Source organism: Arachis ipaensis, chromosome B5, assembly GCF_059453495.1.
Source record: "Arachis ipaensis isolate K30076 ecotype BB chromosome B5, ASM5945349v1, whole genome shotgun sequence".
NCBI lineage: Eukaryota > Viridiplantae > Streptophyta > Magnoliopsida > Fabales > Fabaceae > Arachis > Arachis ipaensis.
The window spans coordinates 123,041,875-123,061,207 of record NC_142440.1 but is presented as its reverse complement, the minus strand read 5'-3'; positions in this window follow the sequence as shown (position 1 = coordinate 123,061,207).

Here is a 19,333-nt window from a genome sequence, read left to right as displayed (position 1 = left end):
CACTGCCAAGCTTTCATTAATAAGCACGATTAATTTACTTGAATTGATTAATTTGAGCTAGGCTTTCAATAAAATCAAGACTCAAGTGTTAAATAGCAAAACCCGAACAAGAAAATCAAGACTCAAGTGTTAAATAGTTAGTTTTCTTATAGCAGTTGTGAGAGTCTGTGACTTTTACTTGGTGCACTAGGCTATAAATAACTCTCTCTATGTCATTGAGTTGTAATTGCTGTGATTTTTCTATAAATAACTCTCTCTACGCAGCTGGAATAAATCATTAGCAATAGTGAAATTATGGAATTTTTATTCATCTGGCTAAATGGATGAAGCTATTTTTTTTTCAATTAAATGTATATGAATCGATAAGAGGGATGGTATATAATGCTAAAAAAATTAATGTTTTAGTCTCTTTGAATATATTATGGTAATTTTAATTATTCTCTTTGAATAGAGACAACCGTGAAGAAAACATGAGGATCTACACAATGGTTGAAGATTCATGCAAGATAGTTGGAAGATAGAGAAGAAATTACTCTAAATATTGAAGGAGAGAGAATTGGTCCTACTGATGAAGCTGTAAACAACTTGAGCAAATTGGGCATAGTGGCAAGGAATTCATATGTTTGTCCATTAATTTTCACAAACTGGAAGGGGATTAAAGATAAAGAAGCTATTTGGGAATATGTTCAAGTGAGAATATTAGTCTTGTTTCTTTTAGAAACTTAAGAAAATGTACACATTTTATTCTTATTAGCAAATAATATGTGATTGTGGATCTTACAACAATTTTTAGAAGTCAAATTTGATGGAAATGTTCAATTATTTTTCTTTAGTGACTTTATTCAAGTAGTTTAGATTATTTATTGACATTAAATAATTAAAAAAAATTGAAATTAAAACCGTTGCCAAAAACGACACCAATGGTAACGCTTTAAAACCGTTGTCTTAGAAGACTATAAAATGGTAATGGTATTAAAACCGTTGCCAAAAAATGACACCAACGGTAATGCTTTAAAACCGTTGGCTTTGTGAATAATAAAACTATAACAGTTTAAAACCGTTGCCTATTCAGTTATGGTTTTAAACCGTTGGATCATGAAAGAGAACAGTTTAAAACCGTTGCTTATCGAGTAACGGTTCGAAACCGTTGTTTAAAATTTTCTTTCAAAACCGTTGTCTATGCCAGTAACTTTGGCAACGGTTTTTTTGTTACCGTTGCCTTAGGTAAAAAACCGTTGCCTTTGATCATTGGCAACGGCCGCATATACCACAGGTCAAAAACCGTTGCCAAAGCATTGCTTAAAGTTTTAGGAATGGTTTTTCAATCTACGGCAACGGTTTTTGATCGTTGCGAAAACCCTTATTTGTTGTAGTGTCTGCTGAGGATTTTAAGGAGTGGGTGCAAGATTTACAGCTCGTAAATTTACTGCTGATCGGAAATTCACGTGGTTTCGAGGTCAATCTTATAGCCGCATTGATAGGATTCTGGTCAGCTTGGAGTGGCTTGAAGAGTTTCCAGATACTCGATTGAAAGGGGGTCCGAGAGGCCTATCAGATCAATGCCCGTTGATTCTAAAAGATACAAGACTTTGGATGGGTCTAAGACCGTTTCCTAGTTTGGATTCCTAGTTTACACATGAAGGGTTTCTGAGGATGGTAAAGGATTAGTGGAAGAACTTGGGTGATGATCAGTTCATAAATAAGCTGAAGGCTTTGACAGTACCGCTAAGGAGATGGCATAAGGACAATTTTGGGGACATGGACAAGAGGATAAAGAAGTTTGAGGAAGAGATTAAGAAGATTGATGATAATGTTAGTGCTGGTAGTTATGACGGAACAATAGAGGCTAGACGGAAGGCTCTTGTCACTTGCTGTGCGAAGGGGCGTTGCTAGCCTAACGTGTAGGCCACACGTTGGATCTGTTATTCCGTACGGACACACGAGAGGAAAGGGCTACCCTTAGAGGTGGAGCCGCCCAAGTGTGGACTATTTGATTTGATTTCTGTATGAGAACTCCCTTATTGATTCACTCATTCATATAAATTGTTATTTTCTAAATAAAATTATTTTTTATAATAATGTTTATATGGTCTCATGTGAATTATAGATGTACTGTCTAGTCACTGGGTTGCAAAACTCACTCCGTTTTTTTTTAAATATTTTTCAGGAATAAATATTTGATTATGTGAGTATTTTTATTTAAGAGTAATGATCTGCAATGGGTATCTATTCCTTGTTGAGTTCTTAGGCGTCATCTGCTCCATATGTCACAGGCAGGATCTATTTATATTTATTTATTTTATTTTTGTTAAAAATATGTAATCATTTATTCAAAAAAAATTGTAAATTTATCAAAAATATGTGTAACCTTCTTATTTATCTTATATTCGAATCAGTTAGGCTTGCTGGGGAACTACTTTCCTAAGCGCCAGTCATGGCTCATTTTGGGCTGTGACAAAGTGGTATCAGAGCTTAGGTTTAATCTGTGTAATATGGAGTAAGTGTCCTATGGTAGGATCACAATTGTATAAATAGAAGCGCGCCTATTTGTACAAATTGTGGCACTATCAAAGGCCTATAGGAATGTCCTGTTTGTCCTCTATGTCATTGTTCTCTTTTGATTATTGAGAGCATGCGTCCTCTGCCGCTTCTTACTACTCCTATCCTTTTGTACCCAATCTTGACATATTCTTTGGTAGATTTTCTCGAATGTGTTTTTGCAAGGGTTTCAATTTTGGTTCCGATTCGCGATTTCTCTCCTAGCAAGTTCTAATTTTCTCCGATTTTATGAATGTGTGCTTTAATCTTCTTCGTCTTTGGGTTGTTCTCTATGATTCCTAATGTCAATAGTTCATGAGTTACTTAAAAGATTCGATTATGTTTGCTGTGAATTACCATCTGATTTCCTTATAGAATTGTATTTGGATTTGTGGATTGCATGAATTTGCTGAGTTTCTAATCGAGATGCTTTGTTCTAGATTTGATAAGCGATATTGAGATTTTTCTTCTTATGTTGATGATTTTTGAAGCTAACATAATTTTGATTAGCTTTTGATTCTTTTTCAAATCAATAATTTTGAAAACAACTATTTAATTGCTCAAGAAGGACTATGTGATGAAACATATGAATAGAGTGTTATTGTTGCTTGTTCGATTGCTGATTTTCTTTGCTTAAGTGTAGTGAATTATTTGGGTGATAAGTTAGCTGGATCGAAAGTCTTTTTCGATCTAGAAGTTTAGTTTTATTTTTCTAATTTGATGATCTGTTTCCATTATGGTTCTTTGTTGCTGAATATGACTTTTTATCACGGAACTATTTCCTGCTTGATAAGTTGAGAGAAAGATTGTGAACGCTTGCCTTTTGGTTGGTGATTATAAGATGAATTTTGCTTTTGTTTATGATCTGAAACCTGAGAATTTTCTTAACCCTTACTTTTCTGAAAATTTTCTTATTTTCAACTATTGTTCTTATTCTCAAAGGTTTTGGGAGATTGGTTTTCTTGATTTGTAGTGCCTTTGTGATATTTGGATTGTAGATCTTAGAGATTAGAAAGAATTTTTGACGATTTCGGATGGAAAAGATTGTCTATCTAATTCCTTAAAGTTAGACAAATTCTTTATATGAGTTTTTTTCCTTATTATATTCGCGGATTATTATTAAGTAGGCATTGAAAAAAATGATTACTTTTCTAATTTTAGGACAGGTTTGGTACTTGTTTATGAAGATTGGAGATGTTTAAACACTAAAACCGATGGATTCATTTTGAGTCATTGGATTTAATCTTGAGTTGTTTAATCATAACTTGTTAACATGAGAAATGATGGATATGAATTGATCATAGTTTGATCTCGGAGATGTAAAATTTATCAATATTTTCTTTTCTTTTCATGACTTTCCTATTTTTATTTGGTTCATTATTTCGAATTTTTTTTCATATATTGCATTTGCTCGTCCTAAATATTTCCTTTATTGCTATACTTTGATTGATTGTGTTTGAATAGTTCGTTTTGTTATTGTTGTTGATGTTTAAAAATAGAAATCTCTATGTGATACTTTTTTTTATATGCTAGCTTCTAATTTTGGATACAATATCTATTTCCTTTTTTCTAATATACTCTCTCAATTATTGGCAATACTCTCTTCATTTTTGGCCTTTTTAGAGTCTTGATAATAATGTGAGGAATGATTATGGAATAAGAAATATGGTGAAACTTTTTCGATGATTTTAACATTTACTTATGTCCTAAAGGCTCTTATGCTATGGTGATATTGTTCTGATGGGTTTTGTTTTGTTTTGTTTGCTTTCTAGTTTTGTTGTAAAAAAAATTCTAGATAAGAGAAAATGAGGATGTTAATTTTTTTGCAAATTACAGTTTTTAATTTTCATAACTGTACAATTGTCTTTCTAAAAGGTGCGGTCAAATCTTCTATTTGTTGTTTTGCTTTGTCCCTCTGTTATTGTCTTTGTCTTGTTGCTTGGGATTTGGATTTATAATTGTTGTGGGTATTTTATTTACGTTGTATATTTGTTGCTGTTTAGTTTTCCTTACCTATAGTGATGTTGCTTCTTATTGTTTCCTTTAACTTCATTTGTCCTATTGTTCTTATTATGCTCGATAAATATTATAAAATTTTTAGGCCTTGTATGTTCTTCCTCTTCTTTGATTCTAAAAGATTGTGTGTTATTTAATTGTGTTCCTAGTCATTCTCTTAAATCTTTGTGAATATTACCGTTGATTTTAGTAGCCATCTCTTGTGAACTTCGTACTTCTTTGATCCAACATAAACTTGTTTTGACTTCATACACCATTTTTTCTTTTAATGTTCTATCGAAGTTTCTTGATGCAGATTTCCTTGCTAAGATGCGATTGATTCTCTTTTTGGCATGCTTCACTGTTTTTGTATATCCTTGTTTAGTTGCGATCCTATGCATCTTCCCGAATTCTTGCGATCACCATCTGTGATGTTTGCTCTTTTCTGTCTAAGTTTTGAATCCTTTTAAGCAAACTCGTATTTGTTTCAATGTCACGTGCGATTCCCATATATAGCAAGCGATACTTTAGTTCTTTAGGACACAGCTGTCGATGTGGAAGTTCGGAAAGTTGAAATTCGAAAACTTGACATAAGACTGGTTGCTACCATGGATATGTACTACAGAACCAAGATTGTATTTAGAAAAGATTGATGAACGACATGAAGAGGGCTATGTATATCTGAGTTGTCAAGGGAAAGAGAGTAGGGAAATGCCAATGGTATCGTTTTATCAGGATCCTAGCTTGTAACTTTTGCACCTCATTATACTCATTTCTCATGTTCGGTAAAGTGCTAAGACCATGTAAAGTTTTGAAGATTATATCAATTTTCGAGGACGAAAATTTTTATAAGGAGGGTAGAATGTAAAATCCTTATAATACCCCTTGTTCCTCTTTTTTTCAAACCAAACCCTAACCCTCTTCTAACACACTCACTCACCTTTCACTACCGCACACACTCACTCCCCTCACACCCTCTTCCTCACAGCACACACACCAGACTCTGACGGAAAAAGAAAGAAAGAAAAAGGAAAGAGAGAAAAGGGGAGACAGCGAGAAGAGAAGGGAGGAGAAAGGCGGGAGCTGTCCACGCCGAGCCACCATGCGAGGAGAGAAAGAGTTGCACCTCATCGCCGCTGGCCTGGAGCACGCCGTTCGTGTCCCGTCGCGCTGCTGCCAGCCGCGTCCAGCTCGCTGCAGTTGCATCGCCATCAGAGGCCAGAACCGAGAGAGATTTTGAGGAAGAAAGAGTCGCGATGGAGGAGCCGTTCACCATCGTCGCGTCTGCTGTTGCCATCAACGGAGCTCGTCGTCAGGGGAGCATCACCGACGTCACTGCTAATGAACCGTCTCCGTCCCTGTTTTGATCTTGCTCAGCCCCACACCCCCTTCATTCTTGACTCTAAATCAGCACAATTTTTCCCATGTTCTGACTCCATTTATAAAACTGTAACGCTTCCACCTTTACTATGCTATATTTTCTTCTTTTCTTACATGCTCTGGTTTTAATTGCGATAATATGTCTTTGTTTTAGTATTATCGCCCTACTTTTGTTGCGTTTCTGCTGGAAATTATCTTGAGTACTGGTATTAGTGCTTTCATGGAACGATTGGAGCTGTTGATGTTATGATTACATCTGTGATGTAGTCGTGGAAGTTGCTGCCACTGTCTCGATCCAAATTCTGTGCTCATTCGTTTCATTTTACTTCAATCCTCCTCACCTTGGATTCTGGCACTCGGGTTCGATATCTTCAGTCCCTTAGGACCATGTTGTGAGTAGGCTTTACATTTATAATTATTTGGCTTTGTTATAATTATTTTGATATACGGTGACTGAGTTTATATTATACTTACAAAGATTTTTATCAAAAGATTTTAAATTAGTTTGAATAATCGATTTATTAGAACTAAATATTTATCCTTGTTAAGCTCATTTTAATATGCACATGAGACTATATATTTTTATGAGACTATATGTATGTTTAAAAAAGTTTTATATTATTTTAAAGCATTTGATTTTACTCGAATATGTATTTTTGAAACATTGAAGTATTTGTTGGTATTCACTTATTTTGAAATTATGAAATATATTTGAAATGCCTTAAGATTGAGAAAATATAATTGAATATGATTTGGATGAGAAAGTATTATTTGATTTAATTTGATACCTCGTGTTTGAAAGACCGAAGAATTTGTTATATTTGAAATTATATGTTTGAATTGGTTTGGGAGGCTCGTATTAGAAAACCATAGTTAGCGGCGGTTATGACGTTAATCTAGATGGATCTGGCTCAGACCTCAGCTAGCAGGGGCGTTGCTAGCCTAACGTGTAGGCCACACGTTGGATCTGTTATTCCGTACGGACACACGAGAGGAAAGAGCTACCCTTAGAGGTGAAGCCGCCCAAGTGTGGACTATTTGATTTGATTTCTGTATGAGAACTCCCTTATTGATTCACTCATTCATATAAATTGTTATTTTCTAAAAAAAATTATTTTTTTATAATAATATTTATATGGTCTCATGTGAATTATAGATGTACTGTCTAGTCACTGGGTTGCAAAACTCACTCCGTTTTTTTTTAAATATTTTTCAGGAATAAATATTTGATTATGTGAGTATTTCTATTCAAGAGTAATGATCTGCAATGGGTATCTATTCCTTGTTGAGTTCTTAGGCGTCATCTGCTCCATATGTCACAGGCAAGATCCATTTATATTTATTTATTTTATTTTTGTTAAAAATATGTAATTATTTATTCAAAAAAAATTGTGAATTTATCAAAAATATGTGTAACCTTCTTATTTATCTTATATTCGAATCAGTTAGGCTTACTGGGGAACTACTTTCCTAAGCGCCAGTCATGGCTCATTTTGGGCTGTGACAATAATATCTTAAATGAGATATCATTCGCCATTTATAAAAAGAATATATGTATTTAATTTTTACATAGATAAAATAGATGGTTTTGGTCTTATTTGTTAGTTAGGTTATTTGATTTGAAAATTTACTGCGCTGTTTTGAAATCCTCCTATTTTAAAAGCTTTTAGACGACCTTACCTCCAAAAATCATAAATCTCTCTAAAGATCTTGGATATTTCTAAATTTTGGTGACAGCAAACTAGATTTATTAAGTTTTTACCGAAATCTTACCTCACTTGAAAAAGTGGTACATAGACGGAGAGAGTTAGCTATACAATCTACTATTTCTATATTACCCTAAGCAAGAATCCGAATTTACAGCCTAATATCTAACAAACAATAAAGATCATCAATCATCACGAAATATTCTAGCACATCAAACTTAAATACACAAATCATACAAATCACATGGGCAATGGCATAATTAGTCACATATCACTAAATCAATCATATGCAATCACTTCAAGAGGAATTAGACAAGTTGTTGAGTATAGTAAATATATAACAAATTGATTATGACAAACATATTGATTTGGATTGATAACACAAGTGAGTTTGATGATGTTGGTTTAGTGTGAAGGCCTAAATTGTTTTGTTGCAGCCTAATCCTATGAAACAAAAATGATCTTGCTAAATGAAAATGGAATCAAACCAATCCTAAAGCAAATCAATCCAAAGAAGAAACAACCTAATTTTCTGCTCAGTTCACTTCGGATGTTGGTCAGACAAGAGAGAAGAGTTTATTTTTAAAGAAAAGCTAATCAAAGAATTAGTTTTCTTTAACATACAAGTCAATTCCTTCACATTTTTTTCTTCTGATCAAAGAGGTAGTAATAGTAACATAAATGATATACATAAAAAAAATCATGTAACATCACATGTTTAAGAGAATTTCATAATATCGGGACATATTAAATAATCATATAGAGTTCATAAAAATACATGTACTCTTGACTTAAATAGCTTGCAAGGTAGTAGTAATAGCATTTATAAAAAAAAACATAAGGATATGCATGTACTCTTGATTACAAAGACTTAACGATGATGGATTTTACATATGGAAGAACTTGGATGATTTACATAAATGTATGCGTACAAAAGAAGGAATAATGCATAAAACAATAATCATGATAACAGAACAAGGGCATCATATAACAACAACATGAAAATGAGAAAATAAACATAACGCATGCCAAGCATATAAAGTTACAAAAACATAATTTCCTAACTCTTTTTTCTTTTTTTTCCCTTTTTTTTAAGAATGTCTCATGTGTATTTAGCTATACCTTTAACTATGAGTAGAGTGTTCCTAGATGATTTATGTTTTGACATTAACACATGCACATTTTGATCAAATAATTACGGCGATAAGACTCAAACAAAATATTTAGGAGCACAATAATATTTACTATTAGATGATCACATATTTCTAATCTAATTTCATCACATAAAAAAGATTTCATTGTATGACACTAACTATAACTAAATGATACTAAATTAATCTTGCAAGCATAGAATATGGCCCTATGGGATCAAATTGCTCTGATACCAAAATGTAACACCCTAATGCTTTTAAACTGGGTTAAGTCTTATTTAGATTATATTGGTCGTTGATATTCGAAACCTTGCAAAAATTTTTAAAATAATATGAAATCTTTATATAAAATAATTTATATATGTAAAAATATTGAATAACTAATTTTTATTAGAATAGTTACTAGTTGAAAAATATAAGTGGATCTGGAGGTACTAACATGAAAAACGGGCGTGCTAAACTATGAAGGCACAAAAAATGACAAGCTTTACTCATACCAAATAATAATAAAAAAAGAAACATCATAGTCACAATTGCAATCTGGTGCACGAATCCCCACATTTTCATACAGTTGTACCAGCAAGTGCACTGGGTCGTCCAAGTAATACCTGAGTGAGTCAGGGTCGATCCCACGAGGATTGTGGTTTGAAGCAAGCTATGGTTATCTTGCAGGTCTTAGTCATGCGAATCAAAAGGTTGTTGGATTGATGCAAGGGCAATTAGTAATAGGAATATGGTTAAGGATTTGAGTTACTTTGTCTTTCTGAATTAACTCTGGTATTACTGTCTTCTTTGCTTGTGAGTGATCTCTTCTATGACAGGCTATATGTGATCAATGCCATGGGCCGTGGTCATCAATCTCCTCTACTACAAATCAAACGCCATTGGATGTGGTCATCCAATCTGACAAGCTCTAGCAGTTCATTCTCTTGGCGATCCAACTCAAAACGCCACAAACAAGGTCGAATCTTCCAGATCAGAGAATGCTGCTTCTTTGGGTTCTAGCCTCTACCACAGAGACCCTAATCTCCTCGAAAATCGGATGAACTGGTGTATCGTGAAGTCCCCAACGAAGTCTGGATTAACCATCTGAGAGATGTATAAACATAGCTGGCGGTTCGCGCTTTCTAGTCATGTATTCACACGAACCCAAGTAGACACGGGCGGTTGTCAGGAATGCGGCCCTAGTATGATGAACAGAGCTGATGGTCACTGATAATCCTATTCACCATATTGAAGAACGAGTATACATCTTAGAAATAAATCAAACACAGATCGAAGAGAAACAGTAATACCTTTATTAATTCATAGGACTTAGCAGGGCTCTTTCTCTCAACCTAGGAGGTTTAGAAACTCATACTAATAGAGAATACAATGGTAAAACTTGACTATGGTGTAAAGTCTGGTAAAAGGTTTTTTAATAACATAAGTCTAATCCCTTAAATACTAAACAAATGACTAGTAAGGGTAAAACAGTCTTTTTAGTGCTAAAATCCATTTCTGGGGCCCACTTGGTGAGTGTTTGGGCTGAGCTTTGATGAGATCCATGTGCTAGGAGGTCTCTAGGGCGTTGAACACTGGCTAGGGGGTCCTCTTTAGGCGTTTGGATACTGGTCTCTGCTTTGTGGGCGTTGGATGCCTGGAAGGGGGCAGGAAGCTGGCGTTGGACGCCAGTTTTGAGTCATCTAATCTGAAGCAAAGTATAAACTATTATACAATGGGGGAAAGCTCTGGAAGTCATCTTTCCATAGCCATTGAGAACGCTCCATTTGGACTTCTGTAGCTCCAGAAAATCTCTTCCGAGTGCAAGGAGGTCAGATTCAGAAAACATCTATAGAGTTTTCTCTGTCTCTAAATCAGACTTTTGCTCCAGCTCCTCAATTTCAGCCAGAAATTACCTGAATTTGCACAAAAACACAAAAACTCGTAGTAGAATTTAAAAATGTGAATTTAACACTAAAACCTATAAAAACTTAATAAAACTAAACAGAACATACTAAAAACTATATGAAAATGATGCCAAAAAACGTATAAAATATCCGCTCATCACAATCTCTCAATAAAGATAAAATAAGATACACAGAAAATTTTAATTCTCTTAATTTGTGTAATTATGACTAAAACCATCGCCTATTCTTCTTCCTTAATATAAATTCGGGTAAGCGCTTAACGTTTCGTATCTACATCCTTGATATCTTGCTCTTAATAGTGCACTTGTCTTTTCACCTCAATCGAGCAGTGTATTGCTTTGTACTTCGTCGTTTCTGAAGATGGTACGGAGAGAGGGGTGAGTGATAAACTCATATTTTATGATATATTTTGTGCTTAGTTTGAGTGATTTATTCAATCCTTCACCCACTTATTCATATTAATTGCATGGTTTTACTTTTCCTTCCTTATTATGTGATGTATGTGAAAAACATGTTTCCTAGGCTTTAAAATTAATTATTTTAATTACCTTTATTTCCATTCGATGCTGTGATTCGTGTGTTGAGTAGTTTCAGATCTTCTAAGGCAGGAGTGACTTAAAGGATGAAAAGGAAACATACAAAAATGGAAGGAAAACACAAAATAGAGTTTTTGGAGAAACTGGCAGCCACGCGATCACATGGGCGACGCGGCCGCTTGCCAAGCACGAAGAAGCAGCGACGCGGCCGCATGACTGACGCGACCGCGTGACAAGAAAAACTCCAAATGACGCGACCGCGTAACCCACACGGACGCGTGACAGAGGCCACGCACCAGAAATTGTAGAAAACGCTCCCAGCGAATTCTGAAGCCCTTTTTGGCCCAAATCCAAGTCCAGGAGGCATAGACCAGATGTTATGAAGTGGGGAATGAATCCATTCAAGGAGAGTCTCCACTTTTAGTTAGTTTTCATGATTTAGATTTAGTTTAGAGAGAGGTTCTCTCCGCTCTCTTCTCTCTTAGGATTAGGATTTAGGATTTCTCTTAGTTTTAGGAGTGACTCTCGATCCCAGGTTCAATGTTCCTTTACTTTAAGCTTCCCTTTTACTTTTTATTCATTCCATTACTTTAGTTGGTTATTTGATGTTGCAATTTAATTTATGAATTCTTCCATGTTACAGATTACTCTTTTGAATTAATGTTAATTGAGGTATTTCAGTTTAATATTGCTTTCTTTTATTTATGTTATTGTTATTCCCATATGAAGACATTTTTATTCCAGTAGATTTATTTTTCTCCTTTTGGTCTTGGTTAAGAAATCAGTAACTCAGGAGTTATCAAACTCAAACATGATTGATAATTGTTATTTTTGTTAATTAAACTGAACTTTAATAATCCCAATCTTTTCTTAGGAAATAAATAGGATCCGAAGATCAAACCAATTAATCCCTTGACCTTCCTTTATCTTAGTAAAGGTTAACAAAGTGGAATTAAGATTTAATTTTCATCATCATTGATAAGGATAGCTAGGATAGGACCTCTAATTTCTCATACCTTGCCAAAAGTTTATTTACAGTCATTTATTTATTTTACTTGCCATTTAATTTGCTTGTTCTTCATTTACTTTAATTGCTAATTAGATTATTCGCTCCGCATTCTCAAAACCCCAATTTACAATCTCCATAACCAATAATAAGAACATACTTCCCTGCAGTTCCTTGAGAAGACGACCCGAGGTTTGAATACTTCGGTTATCAATTTATTTAGGGGTTTGTTACTTGTGACAACCAAAACGTTTGTACGAAGGGATTTCTGTTGGTTTAGAGACTATATCTACAATGCGACTGTTTTTATAAAATTCTTTACTGGCAAAAATCCTAACGTCAGTGAGAAACAAAAGTTTCTCAGTAGTTTATCTATGTGGTGTCATCGTATCCATCCCCAGCCCCTCCGAGTTTTAAAATAAAAACAGTGATGATGTAATGTTGTTCAATTATTATTTTCAAAAGTCTTTATTAATCAGAGTGGTGTGACTTTTAGATGCTTCTCATTTACTTATGTTATGACATGTGTGACGCATACAAAATGCCTATAGCGTTAAAACATATAAAATACAAACTCATAAACCTTGGTTTGATATTCTCATACGCCATAAAGCAAGGCAAAATAAATAATAAATAAGAGAAGAATAGTAACATTGGCATAGATAAGTCAAACAGAATAGATCTGAATAAAATAAAGATCTTAACCAATATCATAAGTCAAATAAAAAGGAACTTTGGATAAAAGAAGGATCTTTGAATGAAATAATAAACATAATCATAAATCAAACAAAAAAAACTTAGAAGAAGAACAATAATCATGATCACACTTTTCATTGTACTTTTCATTACTTTTTCTCGTAGCTTTTATGGAAGGTATTGAACTCAAACCGGTATAAAGATGGGAGTCCCCTTCCCTTATTGAAGGTTCTTATCCCGAACGTTTTGGCGATCACCTTCCCTTACCGAGGGATCATATATTAAATATTATAATCTAAATATTAAAACACAAATCCTATCCTTTATGGATTTCTAAGGTAAGCAGTTTCGCGTCTTTAGCAATTTCACAACTAGAAATGAGACAATGTGATTGTGTACTTCTTGTGTACTTCTTGAAATTAGTACACAATTATTATTCATTAAATTATTTTATTTGTTTCCTACCATTTGTGAACTTCTTGTGAACTTTACCTCTTGCATTTATTGTTCATTAAATTATTTTATTTCAGAAACAATCTAACTTTCACCTGAGATATTTGAAAAACTATTTCTAGAGATATTTCAAGTCTATTAGAGATCTTAGGAGGTGCTTTTTGAAATTAACTTCCAGTATTCTTTTAAAAAGAACATAAAGTAAGCTTGCCTTATGAAGATGCTAACATATATAAGTTGCATACAAGTCTAAAGACTTGACAAGCTTTTAATTTCTTATTTCATATAAAAAAAGTAAAGCACGATTCAACCCTCCATTTCCGTGCACTTCTTACATTTTCTATACATATCACACTTGGCAAACGTTAGATAACATATTAATGATGTAGTGATTATATTTGTGTTGATTATCAAAATTCTTTTTGAGATCCCGTGAAGCTAACATCTTTTTTCTTTTCCCAAAAAAAAAAAAAACACAAACACACGTTACAAAAAACTATTGTAACAACGACTGATTTAGAGATCAATTTGGGTGGTTATGTTGCTAAAAGTCACTAAATTATAATTAGTGACCGATTTTTAACTAAGAGCTACCAAACCAATGACAAACTAAATCGGTCATCATTAAATAATAATTAATATTTTTGGTTGCTAAATCTTTTATTAAATCGATTGTTAAAGTTGGTGACTAACTTACGACCATTTTATCTGTTACAAAAATCAGTCACTAATGATAACCACTTGTAATTTTTTTCGTTAAATTAGTTATTAATACTTGACCATCTTAGCTAAATTTCACACATATACCATTATTAAAACTTGATTTTCAAATACACTTATAATTCATCAAAATATAAAACAATTAAAGATAGATCCATTTTTCATAAAAAAAATTGAAAAACATTCATAATGCATGCATAGAATAAGCAAGAGTGATGTTTGTATGACTAATCATGTAATCATTCAAATGTCTTAATTACTAACTAGCTTATGATGCTACTATGAATAAATAATTATCACTCTTCGGGAGATTGCTCACCATCATCATTCTCTCCTGCATCTCTTTCTTCACCCAATAATTAAAGATTTAGAATCTTAAAATTTAGCATTTTCATCATATATGGTTGTAATTGGTTATTGATGATTGATGAGATATTTTGGTGAAAAATAAATCTCTCCCAAAACACCCAAATCTAACCGGCAAGTGCACCGGGTCGCATCAAGTAATAAAAACTCACGGGAGTGAGGTCGATCCCACAGGAATTGAAGGATTGAGCAATTTTAGTTTAGTGGTTGATTTAGTCAAGCGAATCAAGATTTGGTTGATGATTGTGTGACTTGCAGAATGTAAATTGCATTGAAGTAAAGAGAACAAGAAATAAATGGCTAAAACTTAAAGAACAAGAAATTAAATGGCAGAAACTTAGAGTGCAAGAAATGTAAATTGCGGAATCTTAAAGTGCAAGGAATGTAAATTGCTTGAAATGTAAAGGGGATTGGGATGTGGATTTGCAGAAATTAAACAAGGAAAAACTAAATTGCATCAAACAGAAGAGGGAAAGGGAATTGGGATTGAACCGGATGTGAAGCAGAAAAGTAAATGAACATAGGAAGCAGTAAACAGAGAATTGAAATGAGAAATTCAGATCTCAGGACCCAGAGACTAGAAAACCAAGTCTAGATCTCAATGCCTTCCTAGATCCAACAAGAACAATTGCCAGGAAATTGTAAATTGCAAAGAGAATAGATGAAGAAGTAAGATCCAACATTGAGATTGAAACAGAATTTCTTCAATTCTCCAATCCAAGATCCAAGACAAAAGTAAAATGAAATTGAAAGCAAATGAAAACAAGAAATTAAAGTTCACTCAAGTTCAAAAGCTCTCCGAAAACTATTATGAAAATTCTAAAAGGAAAGCTCTCTTAATAACTTGAATTCTATCCTATTTATACACTTTCCAAAAATGATCTTCAAGCCTTGAGTTGGGCCTTTGTTCTTGGTGGAATTGGGTTGAAAGAGGCCTTGGTTGATTGCTCTTGAAGTTTGAAGAAGAACCAAAGTGAACCAATTGAACCGGGTTTGAGGTTAGCCAAAGTTGGACCTAAAGTTTGAGCCAAAGTTAGGGGCCTAACTTTGGCTCCAACTTTTCATATCAGTTGGCACATTTCTCTGGTTTGGACGTTGGTGCCAACGTTAGGGGTCTAACTTTGACCCTAACGTTGGCAATGCCTTGGTGCTAGTGGCGCCAACGTTAGCCTCCAAGTTAGGGGGCTAACGTTGGCGCAAACGTTGATGCCCAGGGGAGATCTTCTCAAGTTCCAACGTTAGCCTCCAAGTTAGGGGGCTAACGTTGGGGCTAACGTTGGCCCTTCTCCCTTTGTAATTCATGTGCCAACGTTAGCCTCCAAGTTAGGGGGCTAACGTTGGCGCAAACGTTGGTGGCCCAGGGAGGAATTCAAGTTCCAACGTTAGCCTCCAAGTTAGGGGGCTAACGTTGGGGCTAACTTCATGCCTCCTGGTTCAATTTCACTTATTCCATTGTCCTCTCTTCACTTCTAGCCATTCCTCTTTGCTTCAACCTTTCTCCAAGCTTTCTTCACCTATCATTAATCAACCAAACTAATCAAAGCTATGCTCAAAATCATGAGATCTTCATTCTTTCATAATATGCAACAAATATAGCACAAAACCTCATGAAATGGCATGAATTCATATATGGTTGGTTCAATTAAGGGAAACATGAAAATCTACTCAATTAGCTTGCTTGTAGCTCAAGAAAGTGCATAATTCTAATGAAAACAAAAGAAAAAGACCAGTTAAAATGGGCTAGGATGACTTGTCATCACAACACCAAACTTAAACCTTGCTTGTCCCCAAGCAAGAAATAGATTTATGCTCCAAGGTTCTTTCAATTAAGATGGATTGAGGAACACTTGTAAAGTGCAGTGAGTGAAGTGATCAAGTATCAGCGGGGTGAACTCTAAATCATATGCTCATGCAAGGGCTTCAGTGCTCACTAGTCCTTATATATTGGGAGTCGTAGGTCTTAGGATTTTCATCCAAATGGTACCATGGAGATCTCTTTATATGTAATCACCTTGAAGCAGCTTATAGTTTCTGTGCTTTGGCCTCGACTCTAAGTATCATGTCTCAAAGCGGCTCTTTAGATAAGCTTTCAATCAATACTCCTAAACCAGTTGGTTTTAAGGTATTAGGTGTTAAAGCACCCCTAAGGATTTACTTGCTCAAGCCTCTTTCCTTGACACACTTCAACCACAAGCATTTACTAGGATAACAACTCTTTGAGTTTTTGTTTCTTTCTTTCTTTTTCTGCCTAGTAATTGATGCTCAGAGCCTTGGACCATGTTCTTTTTGTTTTTGTATTGTCTTTTCTTTCTTTTGTTTTGTTTGCTGCTTCTTGGATCAATAGATTTTTGAGAATCTCCACAATACTTCTTTGAACTTCATGTCCCGCCTATGAGCTCCCATGCAAGTTTTCACAAGCATGCAACCTCAATACATTATCATACAACTAGGACCACCACTTCTCCTAATCTTTTGCTTACCTCAAAATTGTTTAATTCCTCAATCCTTCTTTTCAAAGAACTTTCATGTGATGCATTTCTTGGGAATTGAGTGCAAACAAGTTTTGAAGATAAGAATGTTGTGAATGATCAGACACCTTGCTTATTGAATTATAAAGAAAGACTATGCTATGCAGGCAGGGGTAAATAAAAACTATGCTATGCAGATAGGCAGGGCAGATCAGAATACAATCCAACTTTCAATTACAACAATATTTGATGTAAAATAATGACTTAACAATACAACCTGTTGAAGTTTACTTGCTTTCCTTCTTCTCATCATCATCATTGCTGGCCTTTAGGTTCATCTTTTGTTTCTTTGGTTGATGATGCTTAATCCTTCTAACAGCTTGTATGGACCTCTGCAATGATATAGAAAGTTGCTTGTTTCCCAAGCACTTGAAAAATGGTTAGCTTGCATGATTTATTTGTGGGCCTTTGTACTTACTTTGGTGTGGGAATACCAAACTTAGTACCTTGCCAATGCATTAGATTAACCATGTGTGAAACTCTTTTTCTTCTTTTTCAAAAGCAATAAAACTGAAAACTAGGAAACAGCAGAATAGTTAACTAGTTTATCCAACATGCTTGAAGCCAGCATTATGCAGAAGGTGAGAGTGTATTTTTATGATGAGATTTTGGTGGAACACCAAACTTAGAATCCTTCATTCTCCCTTAGATTGTTTTGGTGTGCAACACCAAACTTAGCTTCTTGCATTATAGATAAAACTAATTAACCGTTTTATTAAAATTGCTATGAAAAGAAAACTACCTCAGGTTGGGTTGCCTCCCAACAAGCGCTCTTTTATTGTCACTAGCTTGACATCCTTCATCCTCTGATTATGGAAATTGAGGTCTCTGTTGCCTTTGGTTTCCTCCTCTTACCGTAGGCTTCTCCTTGTTTTCCAAAACTGCTTTCCCTTTCAACTCAGCAGCTTTTTCATTGTTCTTTGAGTCATCTTCAGTGGCTTTTAGGGATATATTTCCCTCTCTCTCACCCAGTTTAGCAGGATTTTGAACCATTTGTTCCATGTACCTTTCAATTCTCTTGAGATATGCCTCTTGGTTTTTCCTTATGTCCTCCTGCTCTATTAATGTCATTTCTTGAATTTTCATAAACCTCTCCATCATCATTTCTAGAACATAGAGTTTTTGGAAGTTTAGGATTGGTTGTGACTGTGTTAATTGTGGTGATTGATGTAAGTCATTTTGGGCAGGTGGTGAGGTAGGGTAGGGTTGGAGGTGTGTATATTGGGGTGGTGTGTAGTGATTTTTGTTGGTATGGTGATGTTTTTGTAGGTTTGGGAAGTTGGGGTTATTATAGTTGAAGTCCCTTTGTTCCTGATACTGAGATTCCCTCATTCTTAAATAAGAATGTGGTTTCCATGGTGGAAATTGTGCATTCACTGTGGCAGAATGTAGAGAATCAATTTGTCTAGCTATTGATTCCAAGTGCTGCTGAGTGTGCTGGTGTAGCTGCTTGTTTTGATTCATGATTGCTCTCACTCCTTCAAGATTCATTACTTCCTTTTCTGAAATTGCATTCCGTGGCGTCTCAAATGAGTGTTGGTTATTGGCTCTTTTGTCACTGAACTCTGCAGTTCCTTGGATGGTTGCTGTTGCCTTGAGTAGGCCATCTGAGAAGTAATCTACTGCTTTTCTTGTTTCGGAGGTTAATCCTTCATAGAACGCTCGAAAATCCACCTTGTCATTTGATTTCTTGTATCTCTCCCATGCTTTGAACAGTGGTTCTTCCTCTCTTTGTATGAATGGATGTACTCCTTCTTTCACTTTGATGTGTTGCTGGGGTGAGGAGAATTTGGCTAGAAACTTGGCAACCAATTCATCCCAACTAGTTATACTTCCTTGGGGAAAGGTTTCAAGCCATTGTGCCGCTTCATCCTTCAGTGAGAAGGGAAATAACAAGAGCTTAATGGTATCATGGTCTACACCATTGAGATTGACAGCACCACAAGTTTTCAGAAAAATGGATAGGTGCTGTTCAGAGTCCTCCAAGGGATTTCCACCATAGGAACAATTATTCTCTATTAGTGTAATGAGTTGTGGCTTCATGTTGTGATGTTCTTCTTTCTCAGAAACTCCTTCTTCCCTGTGACATATAAATCAATCAATAGAAAACACAGTGATTCTCTTGAAAATTGGATGTAGCGGGTTGGGACAAAACTTCAAACAGTTAGTGGGTTAGTCAAAATTAAAGAAAAAGTGCTTGATCTAAATTACCACCTCACTTAATCATTGTCAATCTAATCAATCCCCGGAAACGGCGCCAAAAACTTGATGAGATATTTTGGTGAAAAATAAATCTCTCCCAAAACACCCAAATCTAACCGGCAAGTGCACCGGGTCGCATCAAGTAA